Consider the following 16,081-nt stretch of genomic DNA (forward strand, 5'->3'; position numbering starts at 1 on the left):
ACCACACTGACATTGTAAATATTAACCCCCTTTGTGATGAGCAGGTCCAGAGTGTGCCCTCTGCTGTGGGTGGGGCAACTTACATGCTGAATCAGATCAAAGGTTTCAAGGACAGCATTGAGCTCTTTTGCATTTCTGTCATTGACATTATCAACATGAACATTAAAATCACCTGTAATGACTAGACCATCAAAGTCTGTGCACACAACTGAGGGCATTTCAGTGAAATCATCAATGAAACTTTGGCTGTGCTGAGGAGGTTTGTACATGACTATGCAGAGTAAGGGAGGAGTTTGTTTTAACTCAATCTTAAAGGACACATACTCAAATGATGAAAACACACCAAATGATAGTCTGCGGGTTGCAATATTATCTCTAAACAGTGCAGAAACGCCTCCACCCTTTTTATTTTCTCGTATTTCCGATACATGTTTGTAGTTGGGGGGAGTTGATTCGATTTATGTTTCAGTTAAAAACATAAAATCAAGATTAAAAGAAGATATAAGATTATTGATTAAAATGATTTGTTGCATAAAGATCTGACATTGAGTGCAGCAAGTTTGAGATTAGTTTCCTTGGGACTGGTCAAAACCTTCTTGCAAGGGATATCAACTAGATTTCTTTGATTGGACAGTCCAACTGCCCTTTTTTGCATTCTACGTGGTGCAACTACAGGTATAGCACCAGAAGGAAGCTGTTCATCACAGGGCCCCAGTTTGACATAACCTTTCCTAGGACACTGGGGGCCCGTTTCATCCTAGCTCTGGGGGATAGCACGTCTAGAGGCGCACAGGGGAGGTCGAGTTGAGGGTAGTTTGGGTGATGGACCAGGAGGAGCGGGAGCTGGACGGGATTTGGGTGAACGACGGAGGGGGCGTGTTGGAGGGGCTTTGGATGAAGGACGTGTTGGAGGGACTTTGGGTGAAGGATAAGGAGGGGGCGCTGGAGGAGTAGGAGAGCTCCTTTGTGGTGTGAGGCTCACAGGTGTTAGGGGAGCCATCTTAATTCCTGACTTAATGAGGCTATCAAAATGGCTAGGTAGGGCCATGGTGAAAGTGGGGGGGACGAAAAGGAAAGTGAGTCTTCACTGGGAGTAGATGTAGCAGGGGGCGCCCACAGCTGGTCAGATGGTGGTATTTCTGGGGCCAAATCTGGTGGTTGTTGTTGTGGTTCTGCGGTTGGGTCCTTAGCTGGCGGTGGTTGTTGTGATGAGCTGGCGGTGGTTGTTGTGATGTACAACTCTGTCTGGTTGGAGGAGAGAGAGGTCCATCTGCATCGATTTCTCTGGCGTGACACGGAAGATTCTGAGATAGAAGACTATGCTATCACTAGGGTAAACATCGGGGATAAACCTGCCGGTTGCATCGCCCAGGTTGCCATGTGAGAGACTGCCAACCTACCTCCATTCAGTCACCTAAAAGACGAAAGACGTGTGCTTGAAGAAGATGCATATGTGGATGACATCTTAACTTCTCACAACAACCTTGACCATCTAAACCTCCTCACGTCTAACATCGAACGCATCCTGAGAGCAGGCGGGTTCTACATGAAGCCTTGGGTCTATTCAGGTCAAAGTGGGAGGTAGCCCAGAGATGAGAAGACAGAGCACCCAGAGGTTATGATCCTGCCGAACCAGCTCACCAAAGATGACAACAAAGCCCTTGGCCTAGGCTACACAATAGACGACAAACTCCTTGTTATGGCTGCAGTAAACTTCTCTAAAAAGAAGAAAAAGATGCGCCTCGGCCAAGACCTGCTTAAGGAAGAAGTAAGAAACCAAACTCCAGATCCGCTGACAAGAAGACAACTACTGAGCCAAGTCTCTGGACTATATGACCCCCTTGGACCCCTTTCAGGAAGCAAAAGCAAAGTACTCTTTAGAAGAAGACACCTGGGATGCTGCCTTATCCAAAGAACTCAGAGAAGACGCCATAAAACTGCTCGAAGAATATGCTGTCCTGAGCCAACTTCAATTCACTCGCTCCCTGACTCCATTAGATCCATGCGCACAACCAACTGGCATTACCTTTTCAGATGGCAGCGAACACGCATATGGTGCTGTGATGTACCTTCGTTGGAGCTGCAGCGATGGTGTCGTTGTGAGACTGGTAGAGTCCAAAGCCAAGCTGACCCCTCTTGACCACAAAGGTGATCCTGTTAAAGCAGAGATATGTGGAGCAGTCTTTGCAGCTCGACTGAAGAACTATTTCCAGAGACACTGCAGAATCGACGTCAAGGAGTGGTTTCATCTTGTCGACAGTCAGACAGTCCTGGGCGCCATTCAGCGTGAGAGTTATGGCTACCATGCCTCGCTGTGACCTGGAGTGCGCAGCGCCTCACATGAACGCGCAGCACCTCACACACGCGCAGCAGCCTGCGGGCGCTCAGCACAGAGGACAATACACGCGCGCCGTTACCAGCTGAACTGAATGAAGGCAATCAGCGCGGAAGCTGGGAACGCTTAAAACAGCGTTTCACCGCGCTGTGTGAAAGAACTGAGCTGGATGACGGCAGTTTCTATGAACTTGGACGCTAAACCCAAACCACTGCGTGAGTGGGACTTGGACTATAAAGGGCTACTGGTAAGCTGGACTTTATTATGTCACATTGTTGTCTTGGATTAAAAGAAAAAATAATTAAATGTTGTAAAATGTCCTACAAATGTTTGTATTGAAATTATATATATTTGTTAACCTGGAAAAAGATAATTATTGGTAAAATAATCTACTTAAGTTGAGATAAATTGTATTTAAGTTTCCTACAATTTACAACTGAGTTGTTGGTTTAATTTTCTTGGTTACAAATTGTTGGTTTAGATTTCATTTTAATTGATTTACCTGGTTTACCTTATGTTTTATTTAAATATGCTGAACTGTTTATTGATTGTTTAAAGGTTTTGTTTTGATTTTTTAAAGGGTTTTCACCTACTTCCTACCCCCACTACTTCCTACTTCCTACTACTACCACCTACTGCCAACTACTACTACTGTTGCTAATAAAAGACTTGGAAAGAGTGAAATCCTTGGTCCAGTCCTGTCCCTTTGCAAGTGTGGGAGCACGCAGTTTACAAATACACTTGACACCCAGTGTAGACTGTCCCAGAAGAAATTGACCAGTTTGGACTGAATCTGAGACAGTAACCCGGAAGGGGGGTCGAAACACATCAGCCTGTGACAAAGCAGGGAAGCAACAAGGTTATTGATGACCAAAACTCTCCCCCTAAAAGACATCTGGGGGAGCAGCCATCGCCATATGTTCATCTTCCGCTCCAGTTTATGGACAACATCCTCCCAGTTCTTTTTTACAGTGACAGGACTACCAAGAAAAACTCCCAGGTACTTCAAACCATCCTTCTTCCATGTCACATTGGATGGGAGAGTCTGGAGAGCATCCTGCCACTTTCCCACTGCAAGGCCCGCAGTCTTGTGCCAGTTAACCCTGGCAGATGACAATTTAGAAAAGGCATGTATTGCATCTACCAAAACATTCACATCTGCCTGATTTTGAACAAAAACAATCACATCATCAGCATAAGCTGATAAAACAATGTTCCTCTGGAAACCAGGCAAACACAAACCCTCAATACTTGCACAGATCTTATGGAGGAGGGGCTCCAGGGAGAGAGCATAGAGCATGCCAGACAGAGCACAGCCCTGCCGTATGCCCCGACCCACTCTAAAAGGAGCACTCATACCGGCGTTCACCTTCAGCACACTCTCAGCCTCGGCGTAAAATACTCTGATTTTGGCAATGAAACCAGCGCAGAACCCAAACTTCTCCATAACTTTTCAAAGGAAGCTGTGTTCAACGCGGTCAAAAGCCTTTTCCTGGTCAAGAGAAATCAGACCTGTTCGTATGCCCAAAAGCTCAGAGACCTCCAAAACATCTCGAATTAAAAAGACATTATCGACCATGAGTCTACCTCGGACACAGTAGGTCTGGTCCCGGTGGATGATCTGCTCCTTAGCATCCCTAAGCCTGTTGGAGAAGGTCCTGGATAAAATTTTGCAGTCTACGCACAGCAGAGAAATGGGTCGCCAATTCTTAATTTCTTGGAGGTTCCCTTTCTTTGGCAGGAGAGCAACAACAGCTCTGCGACAGGACGTCGGCAGAGCACCAGAGAGCAAACAGTCATTGAAAACCTCCAAGATGTCAGGAGCAAAGATGTCCCAGAAAGCTTTGTAAAACTCCACAGTGAGGCCATCGATCCCAGGAGCCTTCGGGGCCTTCATGCTCCGAAGGGCAGCGGACAGTTCAAGAAGCTGGAGAGGCCAGTCCAACTGAGAGTGCATCTCCTCGGCGACATGAGGCAATCCACTGCAGAACTCATCCAACAGGCTGTCATCACCATCACACTCACTGGTGTAGAGTGAGGAATAAAAGTCCACAGCCCTCTGTCTGATCTGGTCAGGTCCAGGCAGCTCCTCTCCGGTGTCGGACAACAAGGAGTGCATCACCTTCATCTGTCCATGCTTCTTCTCCAGACCAAAAAAGAAGCTAGAGGGAGCATCCATTTCAGAAACATCCTGAAACCGGGACCGAACCAATGCCCCCTGAACTTTAGAATCCAGCAGGCGCTCCAAAGTCAATCTTTTTGCTTTTAGGAGCTCAATATGCCCCCGATGGGTTAGGGTTAGGGTTAGGGTTAGGGTTAGGGGTTAGGGTTGGGTTAGGGTTGGGGTTTGCAGAAATACGTTTGTATTTTGATTGCACTGGCCTGCTGTACTGAAGAAAAAGGGGAAAACAAACAAATAACAACAAAAAAAAATGTTTTAATATTGAATGAACAGTGAAACAAGTGAAGAGGAATTCAAACTCCAACCATCAGTCTGCCTAGTCCAGATTCGAACCCTGGATGCCTGCATGAAAGGTGGTTACCATTACCATTTGGCTACCAAGCCTTACAATGATTCATGGGTGCTAAGGGGGTTAAGAAAGGGAAAGGAGGAAGAATTGAACAAAAAAAAAAAATAAATAAATAAAAAAACTAAAGAATACACACAAAGTGAATAGATAAATAATTTAAAAAACTTAATAAATAAAATTAATTAGGAATCTAGTGGGGCTTAAATCTCGTGGGTAAATTAGAGACAGCAAATTTAAGGAAGTGCTAAAACCATGGTAAACAGCCATGCAAATTTTGTTAGTAGTTAAAATAAGTGCTAAAATTAAGTGCTAAGCCTTATAAAAACATAAATAGCATGCAGATTAAGAGACATAAGTAAAAACATTTAAAATAGGTTAGTAAAAAATTGTTTTTGCTGTTTCTAAAAAAGAGCCCTGGAGATCTTAAATTTTAATACAAATAAATTTAAAAAAAGAAAGAGTTAAAGGTTTAAAAAAAAAAAAAAAAAAAAAAAATTGGGGGGGGGGGGGGGGGGGGGTTGGATAGATTAAGATACTAGCTCCCGAGCTAGGGATACTAAAGGGGAGGACGTAAAAAAGGAGGGGCAGAGCTATTTCCCGAAATAGGGATACTAAAGAATGGGAGGATTGAGAAAGTAAGGGAGGGAGAGAGGGAAGGGGAGGGCTAGCTCCCTGGTTAGGGACGCTACCCTCCTTTTGTGTAGGGTACAAAAAGGGAGGTACTCAGCTCCCTGATTGGGGATGCTAAGGGTTAGGCTTAGGGAAAGAAAGGGGGAGGGGGCTAGCTCCCGATTTAGGGATGCTAATGGAAGGGGGATGGGAAGAGGGGGGGAGGAAGGGGAGGGCTAGCTCCCGATTTAGGGATGCTAGAGGAGGTTGGATGGGAAGAGGGAGGGAGGGAAGGAGAGGGCTAGCTCCCTGGTTAGGGATGCTACCCTCATTTTATGTAGGGTAAGGGAGGGGAGGCACTCAGATCCCTGATTAGGGATGCTAAGGTTTAAATGTTAGGGAAGAAGGGGGAAGGGGCTAGATCCCGAATTAGGGATGCTAGAGGAATGAGGAGGGAGGGAGGTAGGGAAGGGGAGGGCTAGCTCCCGAATTAGGGATGCTAGAGGAAGGAGGAGGGAGGGAGGGAGGGAGGTAGGGAAGGGGAGGGAAGGGGAGGGCTAGCTCCCGATTTAGGGATGCTAGAGGAGGGTGGATGGGAAGAGGGAGGGAGGGGAAGGGGAGGGTAGCTCCCTGTTAGGGGATGCTACCCTCCTTTTATGTAGGGTTAGCAAGAGGGGGTACTCAGCTCCCTGATTAGGGACACTAAGGATTAGGGAAAAGAAGGGGGAAGCTGGCTCCCGAGTTAGGGACGCTAGGGGAGGGGGGGATGGGAAAAGGGAGCAAGGGGAGTGCCTTTGGTCCAGGGAGGGGGCAGGTAAAGTTAATCCCTGTTTGGGGATCATTAAGGGGAGAAGGAGGAGAGGAGAAGAAACGAAGTCTCCAGGGCCCATGGAGACGGCCCCCTAATGGAAGAGGACTCAGAAGGGGTGTTTTGCAGGTCATGTTCGACCTTTGCATGCCCGTTCATCATGCTTATGTCCTCTATTAGCATAGTTATGCTTTGAGGGGGGCCGCACCACACACCTGGAGACCACGGGGGATCTAAATGGGGAAATAAAAGAATGGAGTAAGACCTCCAGGCAAACAGGGTTAAATAAACTAAAGTAGCTTGTGTGAAAAGTGCAACCCTAACCCTAACCCTAACCCTTAGGGTTAGGGTTAGGGTTAGGGGTTAGGGTTAGGGGTTAGGGGTTAGGGGTTAGGGGTTAGGGTTAGGGTTAGGGGTTAGGGGTTAGGGTTAGGGGAAGTCGACTGAAAAGGGTTAGGGTTAGGGTTAGGGGTAGGGGTAGGGGTAGGGGTAGGGTTAGGGTTAGGGTTAGGGTTTGGGTTTGGGTTTGGGTTAGGGTTAGGGTTAGGGTTAGGGTTAGGATTGGGGTTGGGGTTGGGGTTGGGATTAGATTAGGGTTGGGTTAACTTTTTATAGCACAGGCCAACTGAGCTCACGGAAGGAAACAGTGGAAAGAAGGTAGAAAACAATAAAAGATAATAATAATAGTAAATAAACCTGTTCTGGATCTGCTTTCAGAAAGGTGTGGAGAGAGCTGGAGTTGAACCCTGGTTTTCAGGTTGGCAGGCAGGGCAGTTCAGTGTGAGCTAATGACATTGTATGTCCCACCAGTGAAAAGTGTAAATCAATTTAGGGAAAAAAAAATAAAATAAATAAATAAATAAATAAAAAGGAAAAGAAGAAAAAGGAAAACATAAATTAAAAAATTGAAAGAGGGAATATGATCAAAGTATAAATCAATCTCCTTGCATAAATACTTTTTGTGTTTGATAAAAGAGAAGTAGGTTTCCAAAAGAAGTGCTTTCAAGGTTAGTATTAAAAGTGCTGTACAAAAAGTTATAAGTGCTAAAAGTAAGTGCTAAAAAACAAACATCCTTACAGTAGAAGAAATATGTACAACATGCTAAAAATGATAAATTAGTATAAGGTTAGTATAAAAACAATCAACAATAAAATTTTGGAAAACCTTAACGAGTGGGGGAGGAAAGAGTAAAACGATAAAAAAAGGAGAAGCAGGGGGAATCGAACTCTGAATGTCGGCCACTGTAGCCGAGAGATTTACTGGTTGAGTTAACTTTTTTTAGTGAGTTCTCTGGGAAAGTAGTATATGATAGTGAGGGGGATGTGTTGAATTATTAAAAAAAAAAAAAAAAAAAAAAAAAAAACAATAATAATAAATCAATAAATAAAATAAAAGAGGGGGGGGGGAGTTGCTGGGGGAGGTAGAGATCTCCAACCGGGGGGAGGGGCATGTAAACAGAGTGATTATTCATCATTAAGCCCCCCTGGTATGGTTGTCCCTAATTTATGTATCCAAATTTTTTCTGCCCTCTTCCTCTGCCCAGTGGTCCAACGGTCATTTTTCTCCAAACCAGATATAATGAGGTAAGTGGGTGAGTGGGTTTGGAAGTGTTGAACTAGGTGAGTGGTGAGTCGGCCTGTCCCAATGTTACGCAGATGTTGTGATAAACGGGTATGGATAGAGTGTTTAGTTTCACCAATGTAATTAATGTGGCAAAGTGTGCAGGTGATAATGTACACTACATTGGTTGTCGTGATGGAGAATGAGCCTAGTGTCGGGAAACCTGTACCAGTGTGATGATTGGTGATAAATTTTCTTGGTTTGTAGTGGTGGTTATGGGGAAGCTTGGGTGTTTTTTTGTTTTCTGTAAATTTTGATCTAGTGAGAATGGACTGGAGGCTCTTGTGTTTTCTATAAGCTAATATGATCTTATGATTTTGGAATGTCTGGTGGTGATTCTGAAAGTTTGAAAAGTTTTGTTTAATGGTCCGGAAGAGAGGAGTAGTTCTATGTGAAAATGTGGAAACCAAGGGAATTAATTGAGGAGGATTTGTGTTTATTTGTGTCGGTTGTGTGTAAGACGGGTCCCGGCCACTCAGCCTTGGGGTGGGGGGATACAGACCCTGGTTCGGGTAGGGGGCACTGGATGCCTGATTCGGCTCTTGGGGGTGGGTAGAGGGAGCTGGGCTTACAGGAATGGAAGGGTGGGATTTGGGATACAGACCCTGATTAGGGTAGGGGGTAGGGCTGGGTGGCTGAGATTGATGGGCCTGGGCTGGAAGAAGAGGGGGAGAGTGAGTGTGAGCGAGAGAGGCCAAGGTGGAATATTTGATTGAGCGGAGGAAACGTTTGGAGTAGCCACGAGGGCGGAGACTTTTGAAGAGAATACTGGTGGCGTTATGAAAATCGGTGGGGTTAGAGCAGATACGGTGGAAGCGGATGATTTGAGATTTGATTATGCCTTTGAAGGTGTGTTTGGGATGGTAGCTGGATTTATGTAGGAGTGCATGAGTGTCAGTAGGTTTGAAGAAGACCTTAGTCTGGAAGGATTTGTGAGTAGTGTTGGAGGCCGTGAAAGAAACTGTTACATCAAGAAAGTTGATTTGTTGGGGTTCTATTTGGTGTTTGACTGAGATGGAGGAGTGGTGGTTGTTAAGGATATTGATAAAGTCTTCGAATTGGGGGAGAGAATGGGGCCAAATACCGAAAATATCATCTAAGTAACGGAGGAATAGCGTGGGTTTTAGAGGGCATTTTGCCAGTGCCTCTCGCTCCCACTCACTCATATACAGATTGGCGTAGGAGGGGGCAAATCTCTGGCCCATGGCTGTCCCATGGATCTGGAGAAAGTACTGGTTATTGAAAAAGAAATCATTATTGTTGAGGCAGAGTTCTGTGAGCTGGAGTAGTTCCCTGTCTGGTCTCTTGGGGTCTGGGTAGGTTTGAAAAATATGTTGGAGGGTTTTTAGGCCTATTTGAGTATTGATGTTGGTATACAGGCTGTCTACATCCAAGGTGAAGAGATAAGCCGTTTTGGGAACAGCCATGGGCCGGATTATTTCCAGGAAGTGATATGTGTCTTTAACATAGCTGGGATGTTTGGTGGAGAGGGGGCCCAGGAATTGTTCAATGTATTGTGAAACGCGATAGGTGGCACTGTTACAATCCGAAACTATTGGTCGTCCAGGAGGAACTTCAAAGGGAATGGTCCAAGTCTGTGGGTTTTTATGGATTTTTGGAAGTAAATAAAAATAACGGGATCTTGGTGTATCGGGTCCATATAAAAAGTCTCGTTGTTTAGCTGTAATGATTTTTTTGTTATAGAGTGTCTGAATTATGGTCCGGAGAGTGATTTGGGTTTGTAATTGATTACAGTCATCTATACGTTTGTAATATGTCGTGTCATTAAGTTGTCTGTTAGCTTCCAGTAAATATTGGTGTCGGTCCATGATGACAATTTTAGATCCTTTATCTGCGGGTTTAATGATGATATTAGGGTTATGGATGAGTTCTTTAAGGGCCCTGCGTTCATCTCCCGACAGGTTGTCTGAGAGATCTGTCTGAGGATGAAACCGTTGTAGGGCCCGTTTGTCTGTCTGGATGAGGGTATTGAGGTGCTGGTGTAGTCTAGAATTTTCCGGTTCCCAGTGCGACTGATGAGTAAACGGAATATGCTGATAGTCTGTAGTATTGTTGGAGAAGTAATCAATGAGTTTTAGTCGTCTATGGTAAAAGTGAAGGTCCCTTTGAAGTTCCTCCCAGTCAAGGCGAGTGGGTTTGGGAATGAAAGAGAGCCCCCTCTCAAGGATTGTGCATTGTGTGGGGGAGGGAGTAAAGAGGGTGGACAGATTAAGGATGTTGGATTTGGAGTCCCAGCCCAGGTCCCGAGGTGGGTGTGTATTGAGTGTTCGAGATGAGGTTGTCGGATTAGATTTATTGTTCACTGTAAATTTAGTTGCTCCAACCAGTTATCAAAGATGAGTTTGGCGGTCGAAGGGGTCCAGTGAATGTTATCTGTTTCTGTGTGAAATGTGTCATGTGGAATTTCCAGGAGACAGGGAAATGTATTGACCATCGTGTTGTTGACTAGTTTGAGGTTGTATTTTTGGGAGGAAGTGAGATTGGTGGAAAAGTTCATCACAGGAAAATAAATATCTGCATTGGGAAAGGTCGACCTGGAAAGTCGAAAGAGAGACTTAAGTTGTTTGAGAGTGGTCTGTCTGGGGTCCTGGTCCTTATTATTAATACCAACAGAAAAAATGACTATTTTAACCTGAGGGTAGGAGGGGGTCTTTTCACAAATTTTCAGGAAATGGTAGGCATTTGCTCCAGGGTAACTGTCCAACTGTATCTGTTCATAGCAGTGGGGTGGGATGCGTTTGATATTAGAATCTCCTAGTATAAGGACTGGCTTCTTGGGTTTGAAGAACCAGTCCTGGACTTTACGGTTTGGTCGTGAAGGATGGATGGTGGGTTTGTAAAGTTTGGGGCTTGATTTGGGAGGGGAGTGTGGGATAGTCATTGGGGCTGAGTCCGCAGAGGGAGGGAGAATGGGGCTGGAAGAGGTTCCCGGTTCTAAACAGATTGGCTGATCTGTAGTTGTAGCTTGGGGAGCAAAGTGGGGTGATGAGCCCCTGTGGGTTGGCGAAAGAGAGGTGGGTATAGGGGGGGATGTTGGAGCTGATGAAGTATTTCCGGTGGAAGAAGCTGATGGAGATGAAGAGGTAAGTACCAGGAGTGGGGCCGATGGAGTCGGGACAGTATGTTCAAGGGAAAGGTGCAGTGGAGACGAAGTGGTCAATCCAGGGGGAGAAGGAGCCTGTAGAAATGGGATGCTACGTAGGGGATGAGGGGATGATGCTTGAAAAATGGTATTGGTAAGGGTTAGGGTTAGGGGTTAGGGTTAGGGTTAGGGGTTAGGGTTAGGGTTAGGGTTAGGGTTAGGGGTTAGGGGTTAGGGGTTAGGGGTTAGGGTTAGGGTTAGGGGTTAAAGATTAGAAATTCACCGCCAAAGGCGGTGAACCTCAAGTGCTCGGGCCTTCCCTCCGTCCAGAAAACCAGAGTCATCCGCCCCACACTCAAAAATTAGAATATATGGACTTACATGATCAAAAATTAGGCTCTCATCGTCCTGGATAACTTGTATTTTAGGGTTAGGGTTAGGGGTTAGGGTTAGGGGTTAGGGGTTAGGGGTTAGGGTTAGGGTTAGGGTTAGGGTTAGGAGTGAGAAAATTAAGTTCTCCATGCGAGGCGCATGGAGATCTGAAGCTCTGGCCTTCCCTGTCCTCACCATGGCTCCACCCTCATCCCCTCTGGATTGTGCTTATTTCTTCTGTTTCAGGATTCTCCCACTGCTGAAGAGGTCTGTCTGGTGACCGCTGCAGGTAAGTAAAGGTAATAAATACCTAATTTTGGGTCCAGAGAAGTGAATGTGTTTAAGGGATTATGAATTATGCAGATTAGGGTTAAGGCCTGAAGTTCACTTGGTTAAGGTGAGGAAAAAAAACCTGGGTTAGGGTTAGAAAACCAAAAATCACTGGGTTAGGGTTAGAACATTCAATCACTTGGTTAGGGTTAAAATGATCTGGGAGGACATAATTAGAATAAAAGCCAGAAAGCTATAGTGAGTCCAAATGATGGTTTCACATTAGGGCTAAATACTCTTTAAACCCCTCTACTGGATGGCCACAGAAAGGGAACTGCACCTGATTGGGTTACTCATAAGCTCCCTCTGTTGGACAAAGAGGGAGTGAATCTGGTTCCGTCTTAATGGGATGCAAACCTGTTGTGCTGGAACTGTACTAAAAGCAAAGAAAAAGAGTTATAATACAGGTTATTCACTCCAACCTTTCCCTCCCTCTAAGCAGGTTGAGGGGGGAGAATTATTTTAACCAAGGACTCCAGTGTTGTAGCATCATCAGGGCTGTGTCAGCAGTCCAGTGCACATTGTCATGCCCTGTCTCAATGGAGTCACCTGAAAAGTAAATGTGGTTAAACAGTTCTCCAATATGTTCATTGAGATAGTCCAGGACTGCTTTTTGTTGCTGTGATAAACAATGTGAGTATCCAATCATAGGGATGACAATTTTGGCCTCTGGAAACAGTTTTTCTGCCACCCGAAATGTTTGAAACATTTCAGTCACCGGGACATCCTTATCCTCATGAGTCCTCTGGTGAATGCCAAAGGACAATAGTAGGGTCTTTGGTAAGGTGTAGCAGGTGGCGTTCCTTTGAAGGAATTCAGCATCCTGCCATGTGGCTTCAGGAAAGATATCAACCTGGATGTGGTCAGACTTGAAGGGTGGAAGTCTGCCAATGTTCGAATCCCCCATGATGACAATCTCCTTACGTATGTGGAGATGCCAGTCTCGGGATTTGTGCGTAGTGATGGCATGCTGTGTTGGTCTGCATACCTGCACAGCTGCTGCAGAATTTGCTGCATGTCCCGCTGGGGTAAAGTGAGGAGCTTGTGTGTTTAGCTCCCGCGATGCACGCTGAGCGTGTGATGACTGCAGCTCTGAGATGAGAGATGGTTCTGCTGCATAGGTGAGCTTCACTCCTGATGGAGGAGGAGTCAGAGGAGACATATGAAAAGGAGGAGAAGTAGGGGACAAACATTCTACGTCACCTCTCTCTGTGAATTCGAGCAGAGGTGACAAGGCCCGTTCTGTGTGTTTCTTCTTGGTCTTCTTGGTGGCACGTTGACGTGCTTCAGCTGGGCTCTGTGGCCTTGTAGATGGGGGCTGGACTGTCGCTGGCGGAGATGATGGAGCCAGCTCCAGACCCACGTCTTCCTCCTGTTCAACTAAAAGTTCTGAAGCAGAGGGTGTAAGAGAGGGAGAGGCCGATTCTCTTAACCTGGTGATGAGCATTCTCTGGCAGCGGTCCAGGGTTTCTTGCTTCAAACGCGTGCCCAGGTGTCTCTTAGCCCAGCATGTGGCGATCTCAAAGGGTCCTCTCCAACCTCCTGTGGAGAGCTGGGACAGTCTGTTCAGCTCCAAGTCTATGTTATTCTGATAGTGTTCCCTCAGAATCAGGATGGTGGTGTAGGCCCAGTTTTCAGCATTACCCTCTATGAGACTCAATGTTTGTAAATTGGGAGAGGAGGGTTTGATGATTGCAGTTAGATTTTGACTTATTCTGCATAAGGATGGAGGATAAGCCTCTTTGGATACATTATTAAGGTGGTGCACTGCTTTTATGAGTTTATTAATGACACGCACCTTCTGTGTAAAGTCTGGGTCGTCCGACTGCACTCTATGTGGGGGGGCTCTGGTTTCCGCTCCCCGTGTTGTGACCCAGTGGCCGCCATCTTGGTTTGGGTATCTGGCGATCCTTTGGGGTCCCTGAGCACGCAGGGTTAGGGGTTAGGGTTAGGGGTTAGGGGTTAGGGTTAGGGTTAGGGTTAGGGTTAGGTTTTTGCGACAGTTTCGCGAAGCGAAACTGGAGCCCCAAAGAGGTCAGCCTGGCGGCCTTGAGATCTCTAGGGGGTGGGGGGTTGCACACTCACTCCTGTTCAGTCGAGGTAACGGACAGTTACAGGTGCCTCGTCAGTGGTGTATGGTGTCTGGTGGGATGAGATGTACTGTGTGGTGTCTGGGCCATGCATGTGCAAGTATCTCCCATATGTATGTACTTGGTCACTTTGTAAGTGACCTTGTGTGTGTAGGTAGCTAGTGGAGGAAATAAAGAAAGGAAGATTTAGTAGAAAATAAAAAAAGGGGGGGGGGGTTGTTTGTTGCTTTGTAAAGGGGCGTGGGGTGTCTGTGCTTATAACAAGCTGGTATGGTATGAGGAAGGGTATTGGGCGAGGGGTTATCCTTGATAGTATATCAGAACCTTAGTTTTTTAGAATCTAATAAAGTTTCAGGTCCGGGGGGGAAAAAATTTGTTGTAATGGGGGGTTGGGATTAGAGGAAGGTGTACTAGGTAGGCGTTCTGTAGAAGGTGGGTTCAAAAGTGGTATCAGAGTCCAATTAAGGTTAGGGCCGGTGGGGGATTTTGGTTATATTAAATGGTTAGGATTAGGAGAGGGGTACTGGGTAAGGTGTCATAAGGAAGGTAAGTTTGAGAGCAGGTTTTAGAATCTAATTAGGTTTAGGGCCGGGGGGGGGGGGGGGGGGGGGGGTTATAATGAGTGGTTAGGATTAGAAGAAGGTCCTGGGTCAGGTGTCTCATTGAAGGTGGGTCTGAGAATAGGTTTAAGGACCTAATTAAGGTCAAAGATTGTGTGTGTGTGTGTGTGTGGGGGGGGGGTAGTAGGTAAGAAGGGTTGGGATGAAAGGAGGGAGATATGAGGGAACATGAGTGGATCAGTAAGGCGTAACCAGGATGAAACCCTTGAGTATGTGGTGAGGTCGTGATGGTACAGACAAGTCTGATACCTAGAAGTCAGTGTGGTGTGGTGGAGAGGAGGGGTGGAGAGTGCAAAAGGTGAAAGGAAAGGACTTTGTATCAGTGGTGTGTGCCCAGGATAAAATCCTTTGAGTATGTAGTTGTGGTGGCGTAGACTAATCTACCACCTTGGTGTGTATGTGGTGTATAAAGCGGGTCCAAGAGGAAACATGGGTTGAAGAGGGAACAGAGAGCATATCCTGAGGCAGTGGGCTTATCATGAGAAAAGAGGAAGAGACGGGTGTTGTGGGGTGGGGTGGGGGTTTAGAAGAGTGATTCTGAATTAAACATGTGGGGATCCAATTTTAATTATTAAGAGGTAGGTTGTAATAAGAATGAAAACTTTTTTTATTTAAAAGAATCCATAAACCTTAAAGGTTGCATTTCCAAAGAAGTAAAAAGGATTAAGCCTAGTAATGGAGTAAGTCAAGAAGATCCCTTGTAGAAACAATTTTTACAAAAAGTTTTTATTCAAAGGAAGTATTATAAATAAAATTGGAAAAATTAGAATGGATGGTCTGGAGGGTCGTTTTAGGGATTCCTTTGCAAGTTGTTCGGTCCAGGAAGTGTGTAAACCAGACTTCTGGTGTTTCAGGGGTGCTTTGTCATTGATGATCCTTGTCGTTTAGTCCCTTGGGTGTTTTTGTTTGTAGACGTTGGATCCAATCCTTTCCTTTCAGGTTCCTTTCCACCTTGGTCCACTGTGGTCAAAGTCTCTGTAGTAGACGTTTTACCTTTGGTATTTGTTTTTGTGCGTCACTGGTGGCTGCAGCCAGAATCGATGTGGGTCCTTTGTTTGTGATGGTGCCGCGAATCGAAGGACGTGGTACAGGCGTGGAGTTGCCCTCATGGTCATTTAAATAAATGATGTTGGAAGTCGGGAAGAGTAGTCTCACCACGTCTAGAAGGGAGTTGCGTTTTTTCGTTCTTTGATCCATTGGAGGTTTATATATTTTCTTAGTTATTTTTTGTTTTTGTTTTTCATTTCATTTATTATTTTTGGTTAGAATTTTGAATTTGGTGTTGAGTAAATATTATCTGTCTATTTAAGTCAAAATAGTGAAGTCTGAGGAAATCCAAAAATCACTATAATGATAGCTAAGGATAAAGTACTAGATTGGTTGGAACTGATCTTCAGTGGAAATTCCAACGGGTCAACAGACGTTTCGGCCTTTATTCCAGACGCCCTCACCGTGGAGGCCCCACAGGTTGATCAATTCCTGTGGTCAGTTCCAAGTGTCCAATTTTGTGGTTGTTTCGAATTGAAATTTCTCTATTAAATTTTTATTATTTTATTTTATGGTTTTCGTGTGTCAAAGTAATGGTTTGATTAGATTGTTTTGGTTTATGGTATTATTAGAAATTGTATTAATTTATTGCACAATTTGATTGTTTTGTTATAG

This window comes from Oryzias latipes, chromosome 8 (genome assembly GCF_002234675.1).
Source record: "Oryzias latipes chromosome 8, ASM223467v1".
Taxonomy (NCBI): Eukaryota; Metazoa; Chordata; class Actinopteri; order Beloniformes; family Adrianichthyidae; genus Oryzias; species Oryzias latipes.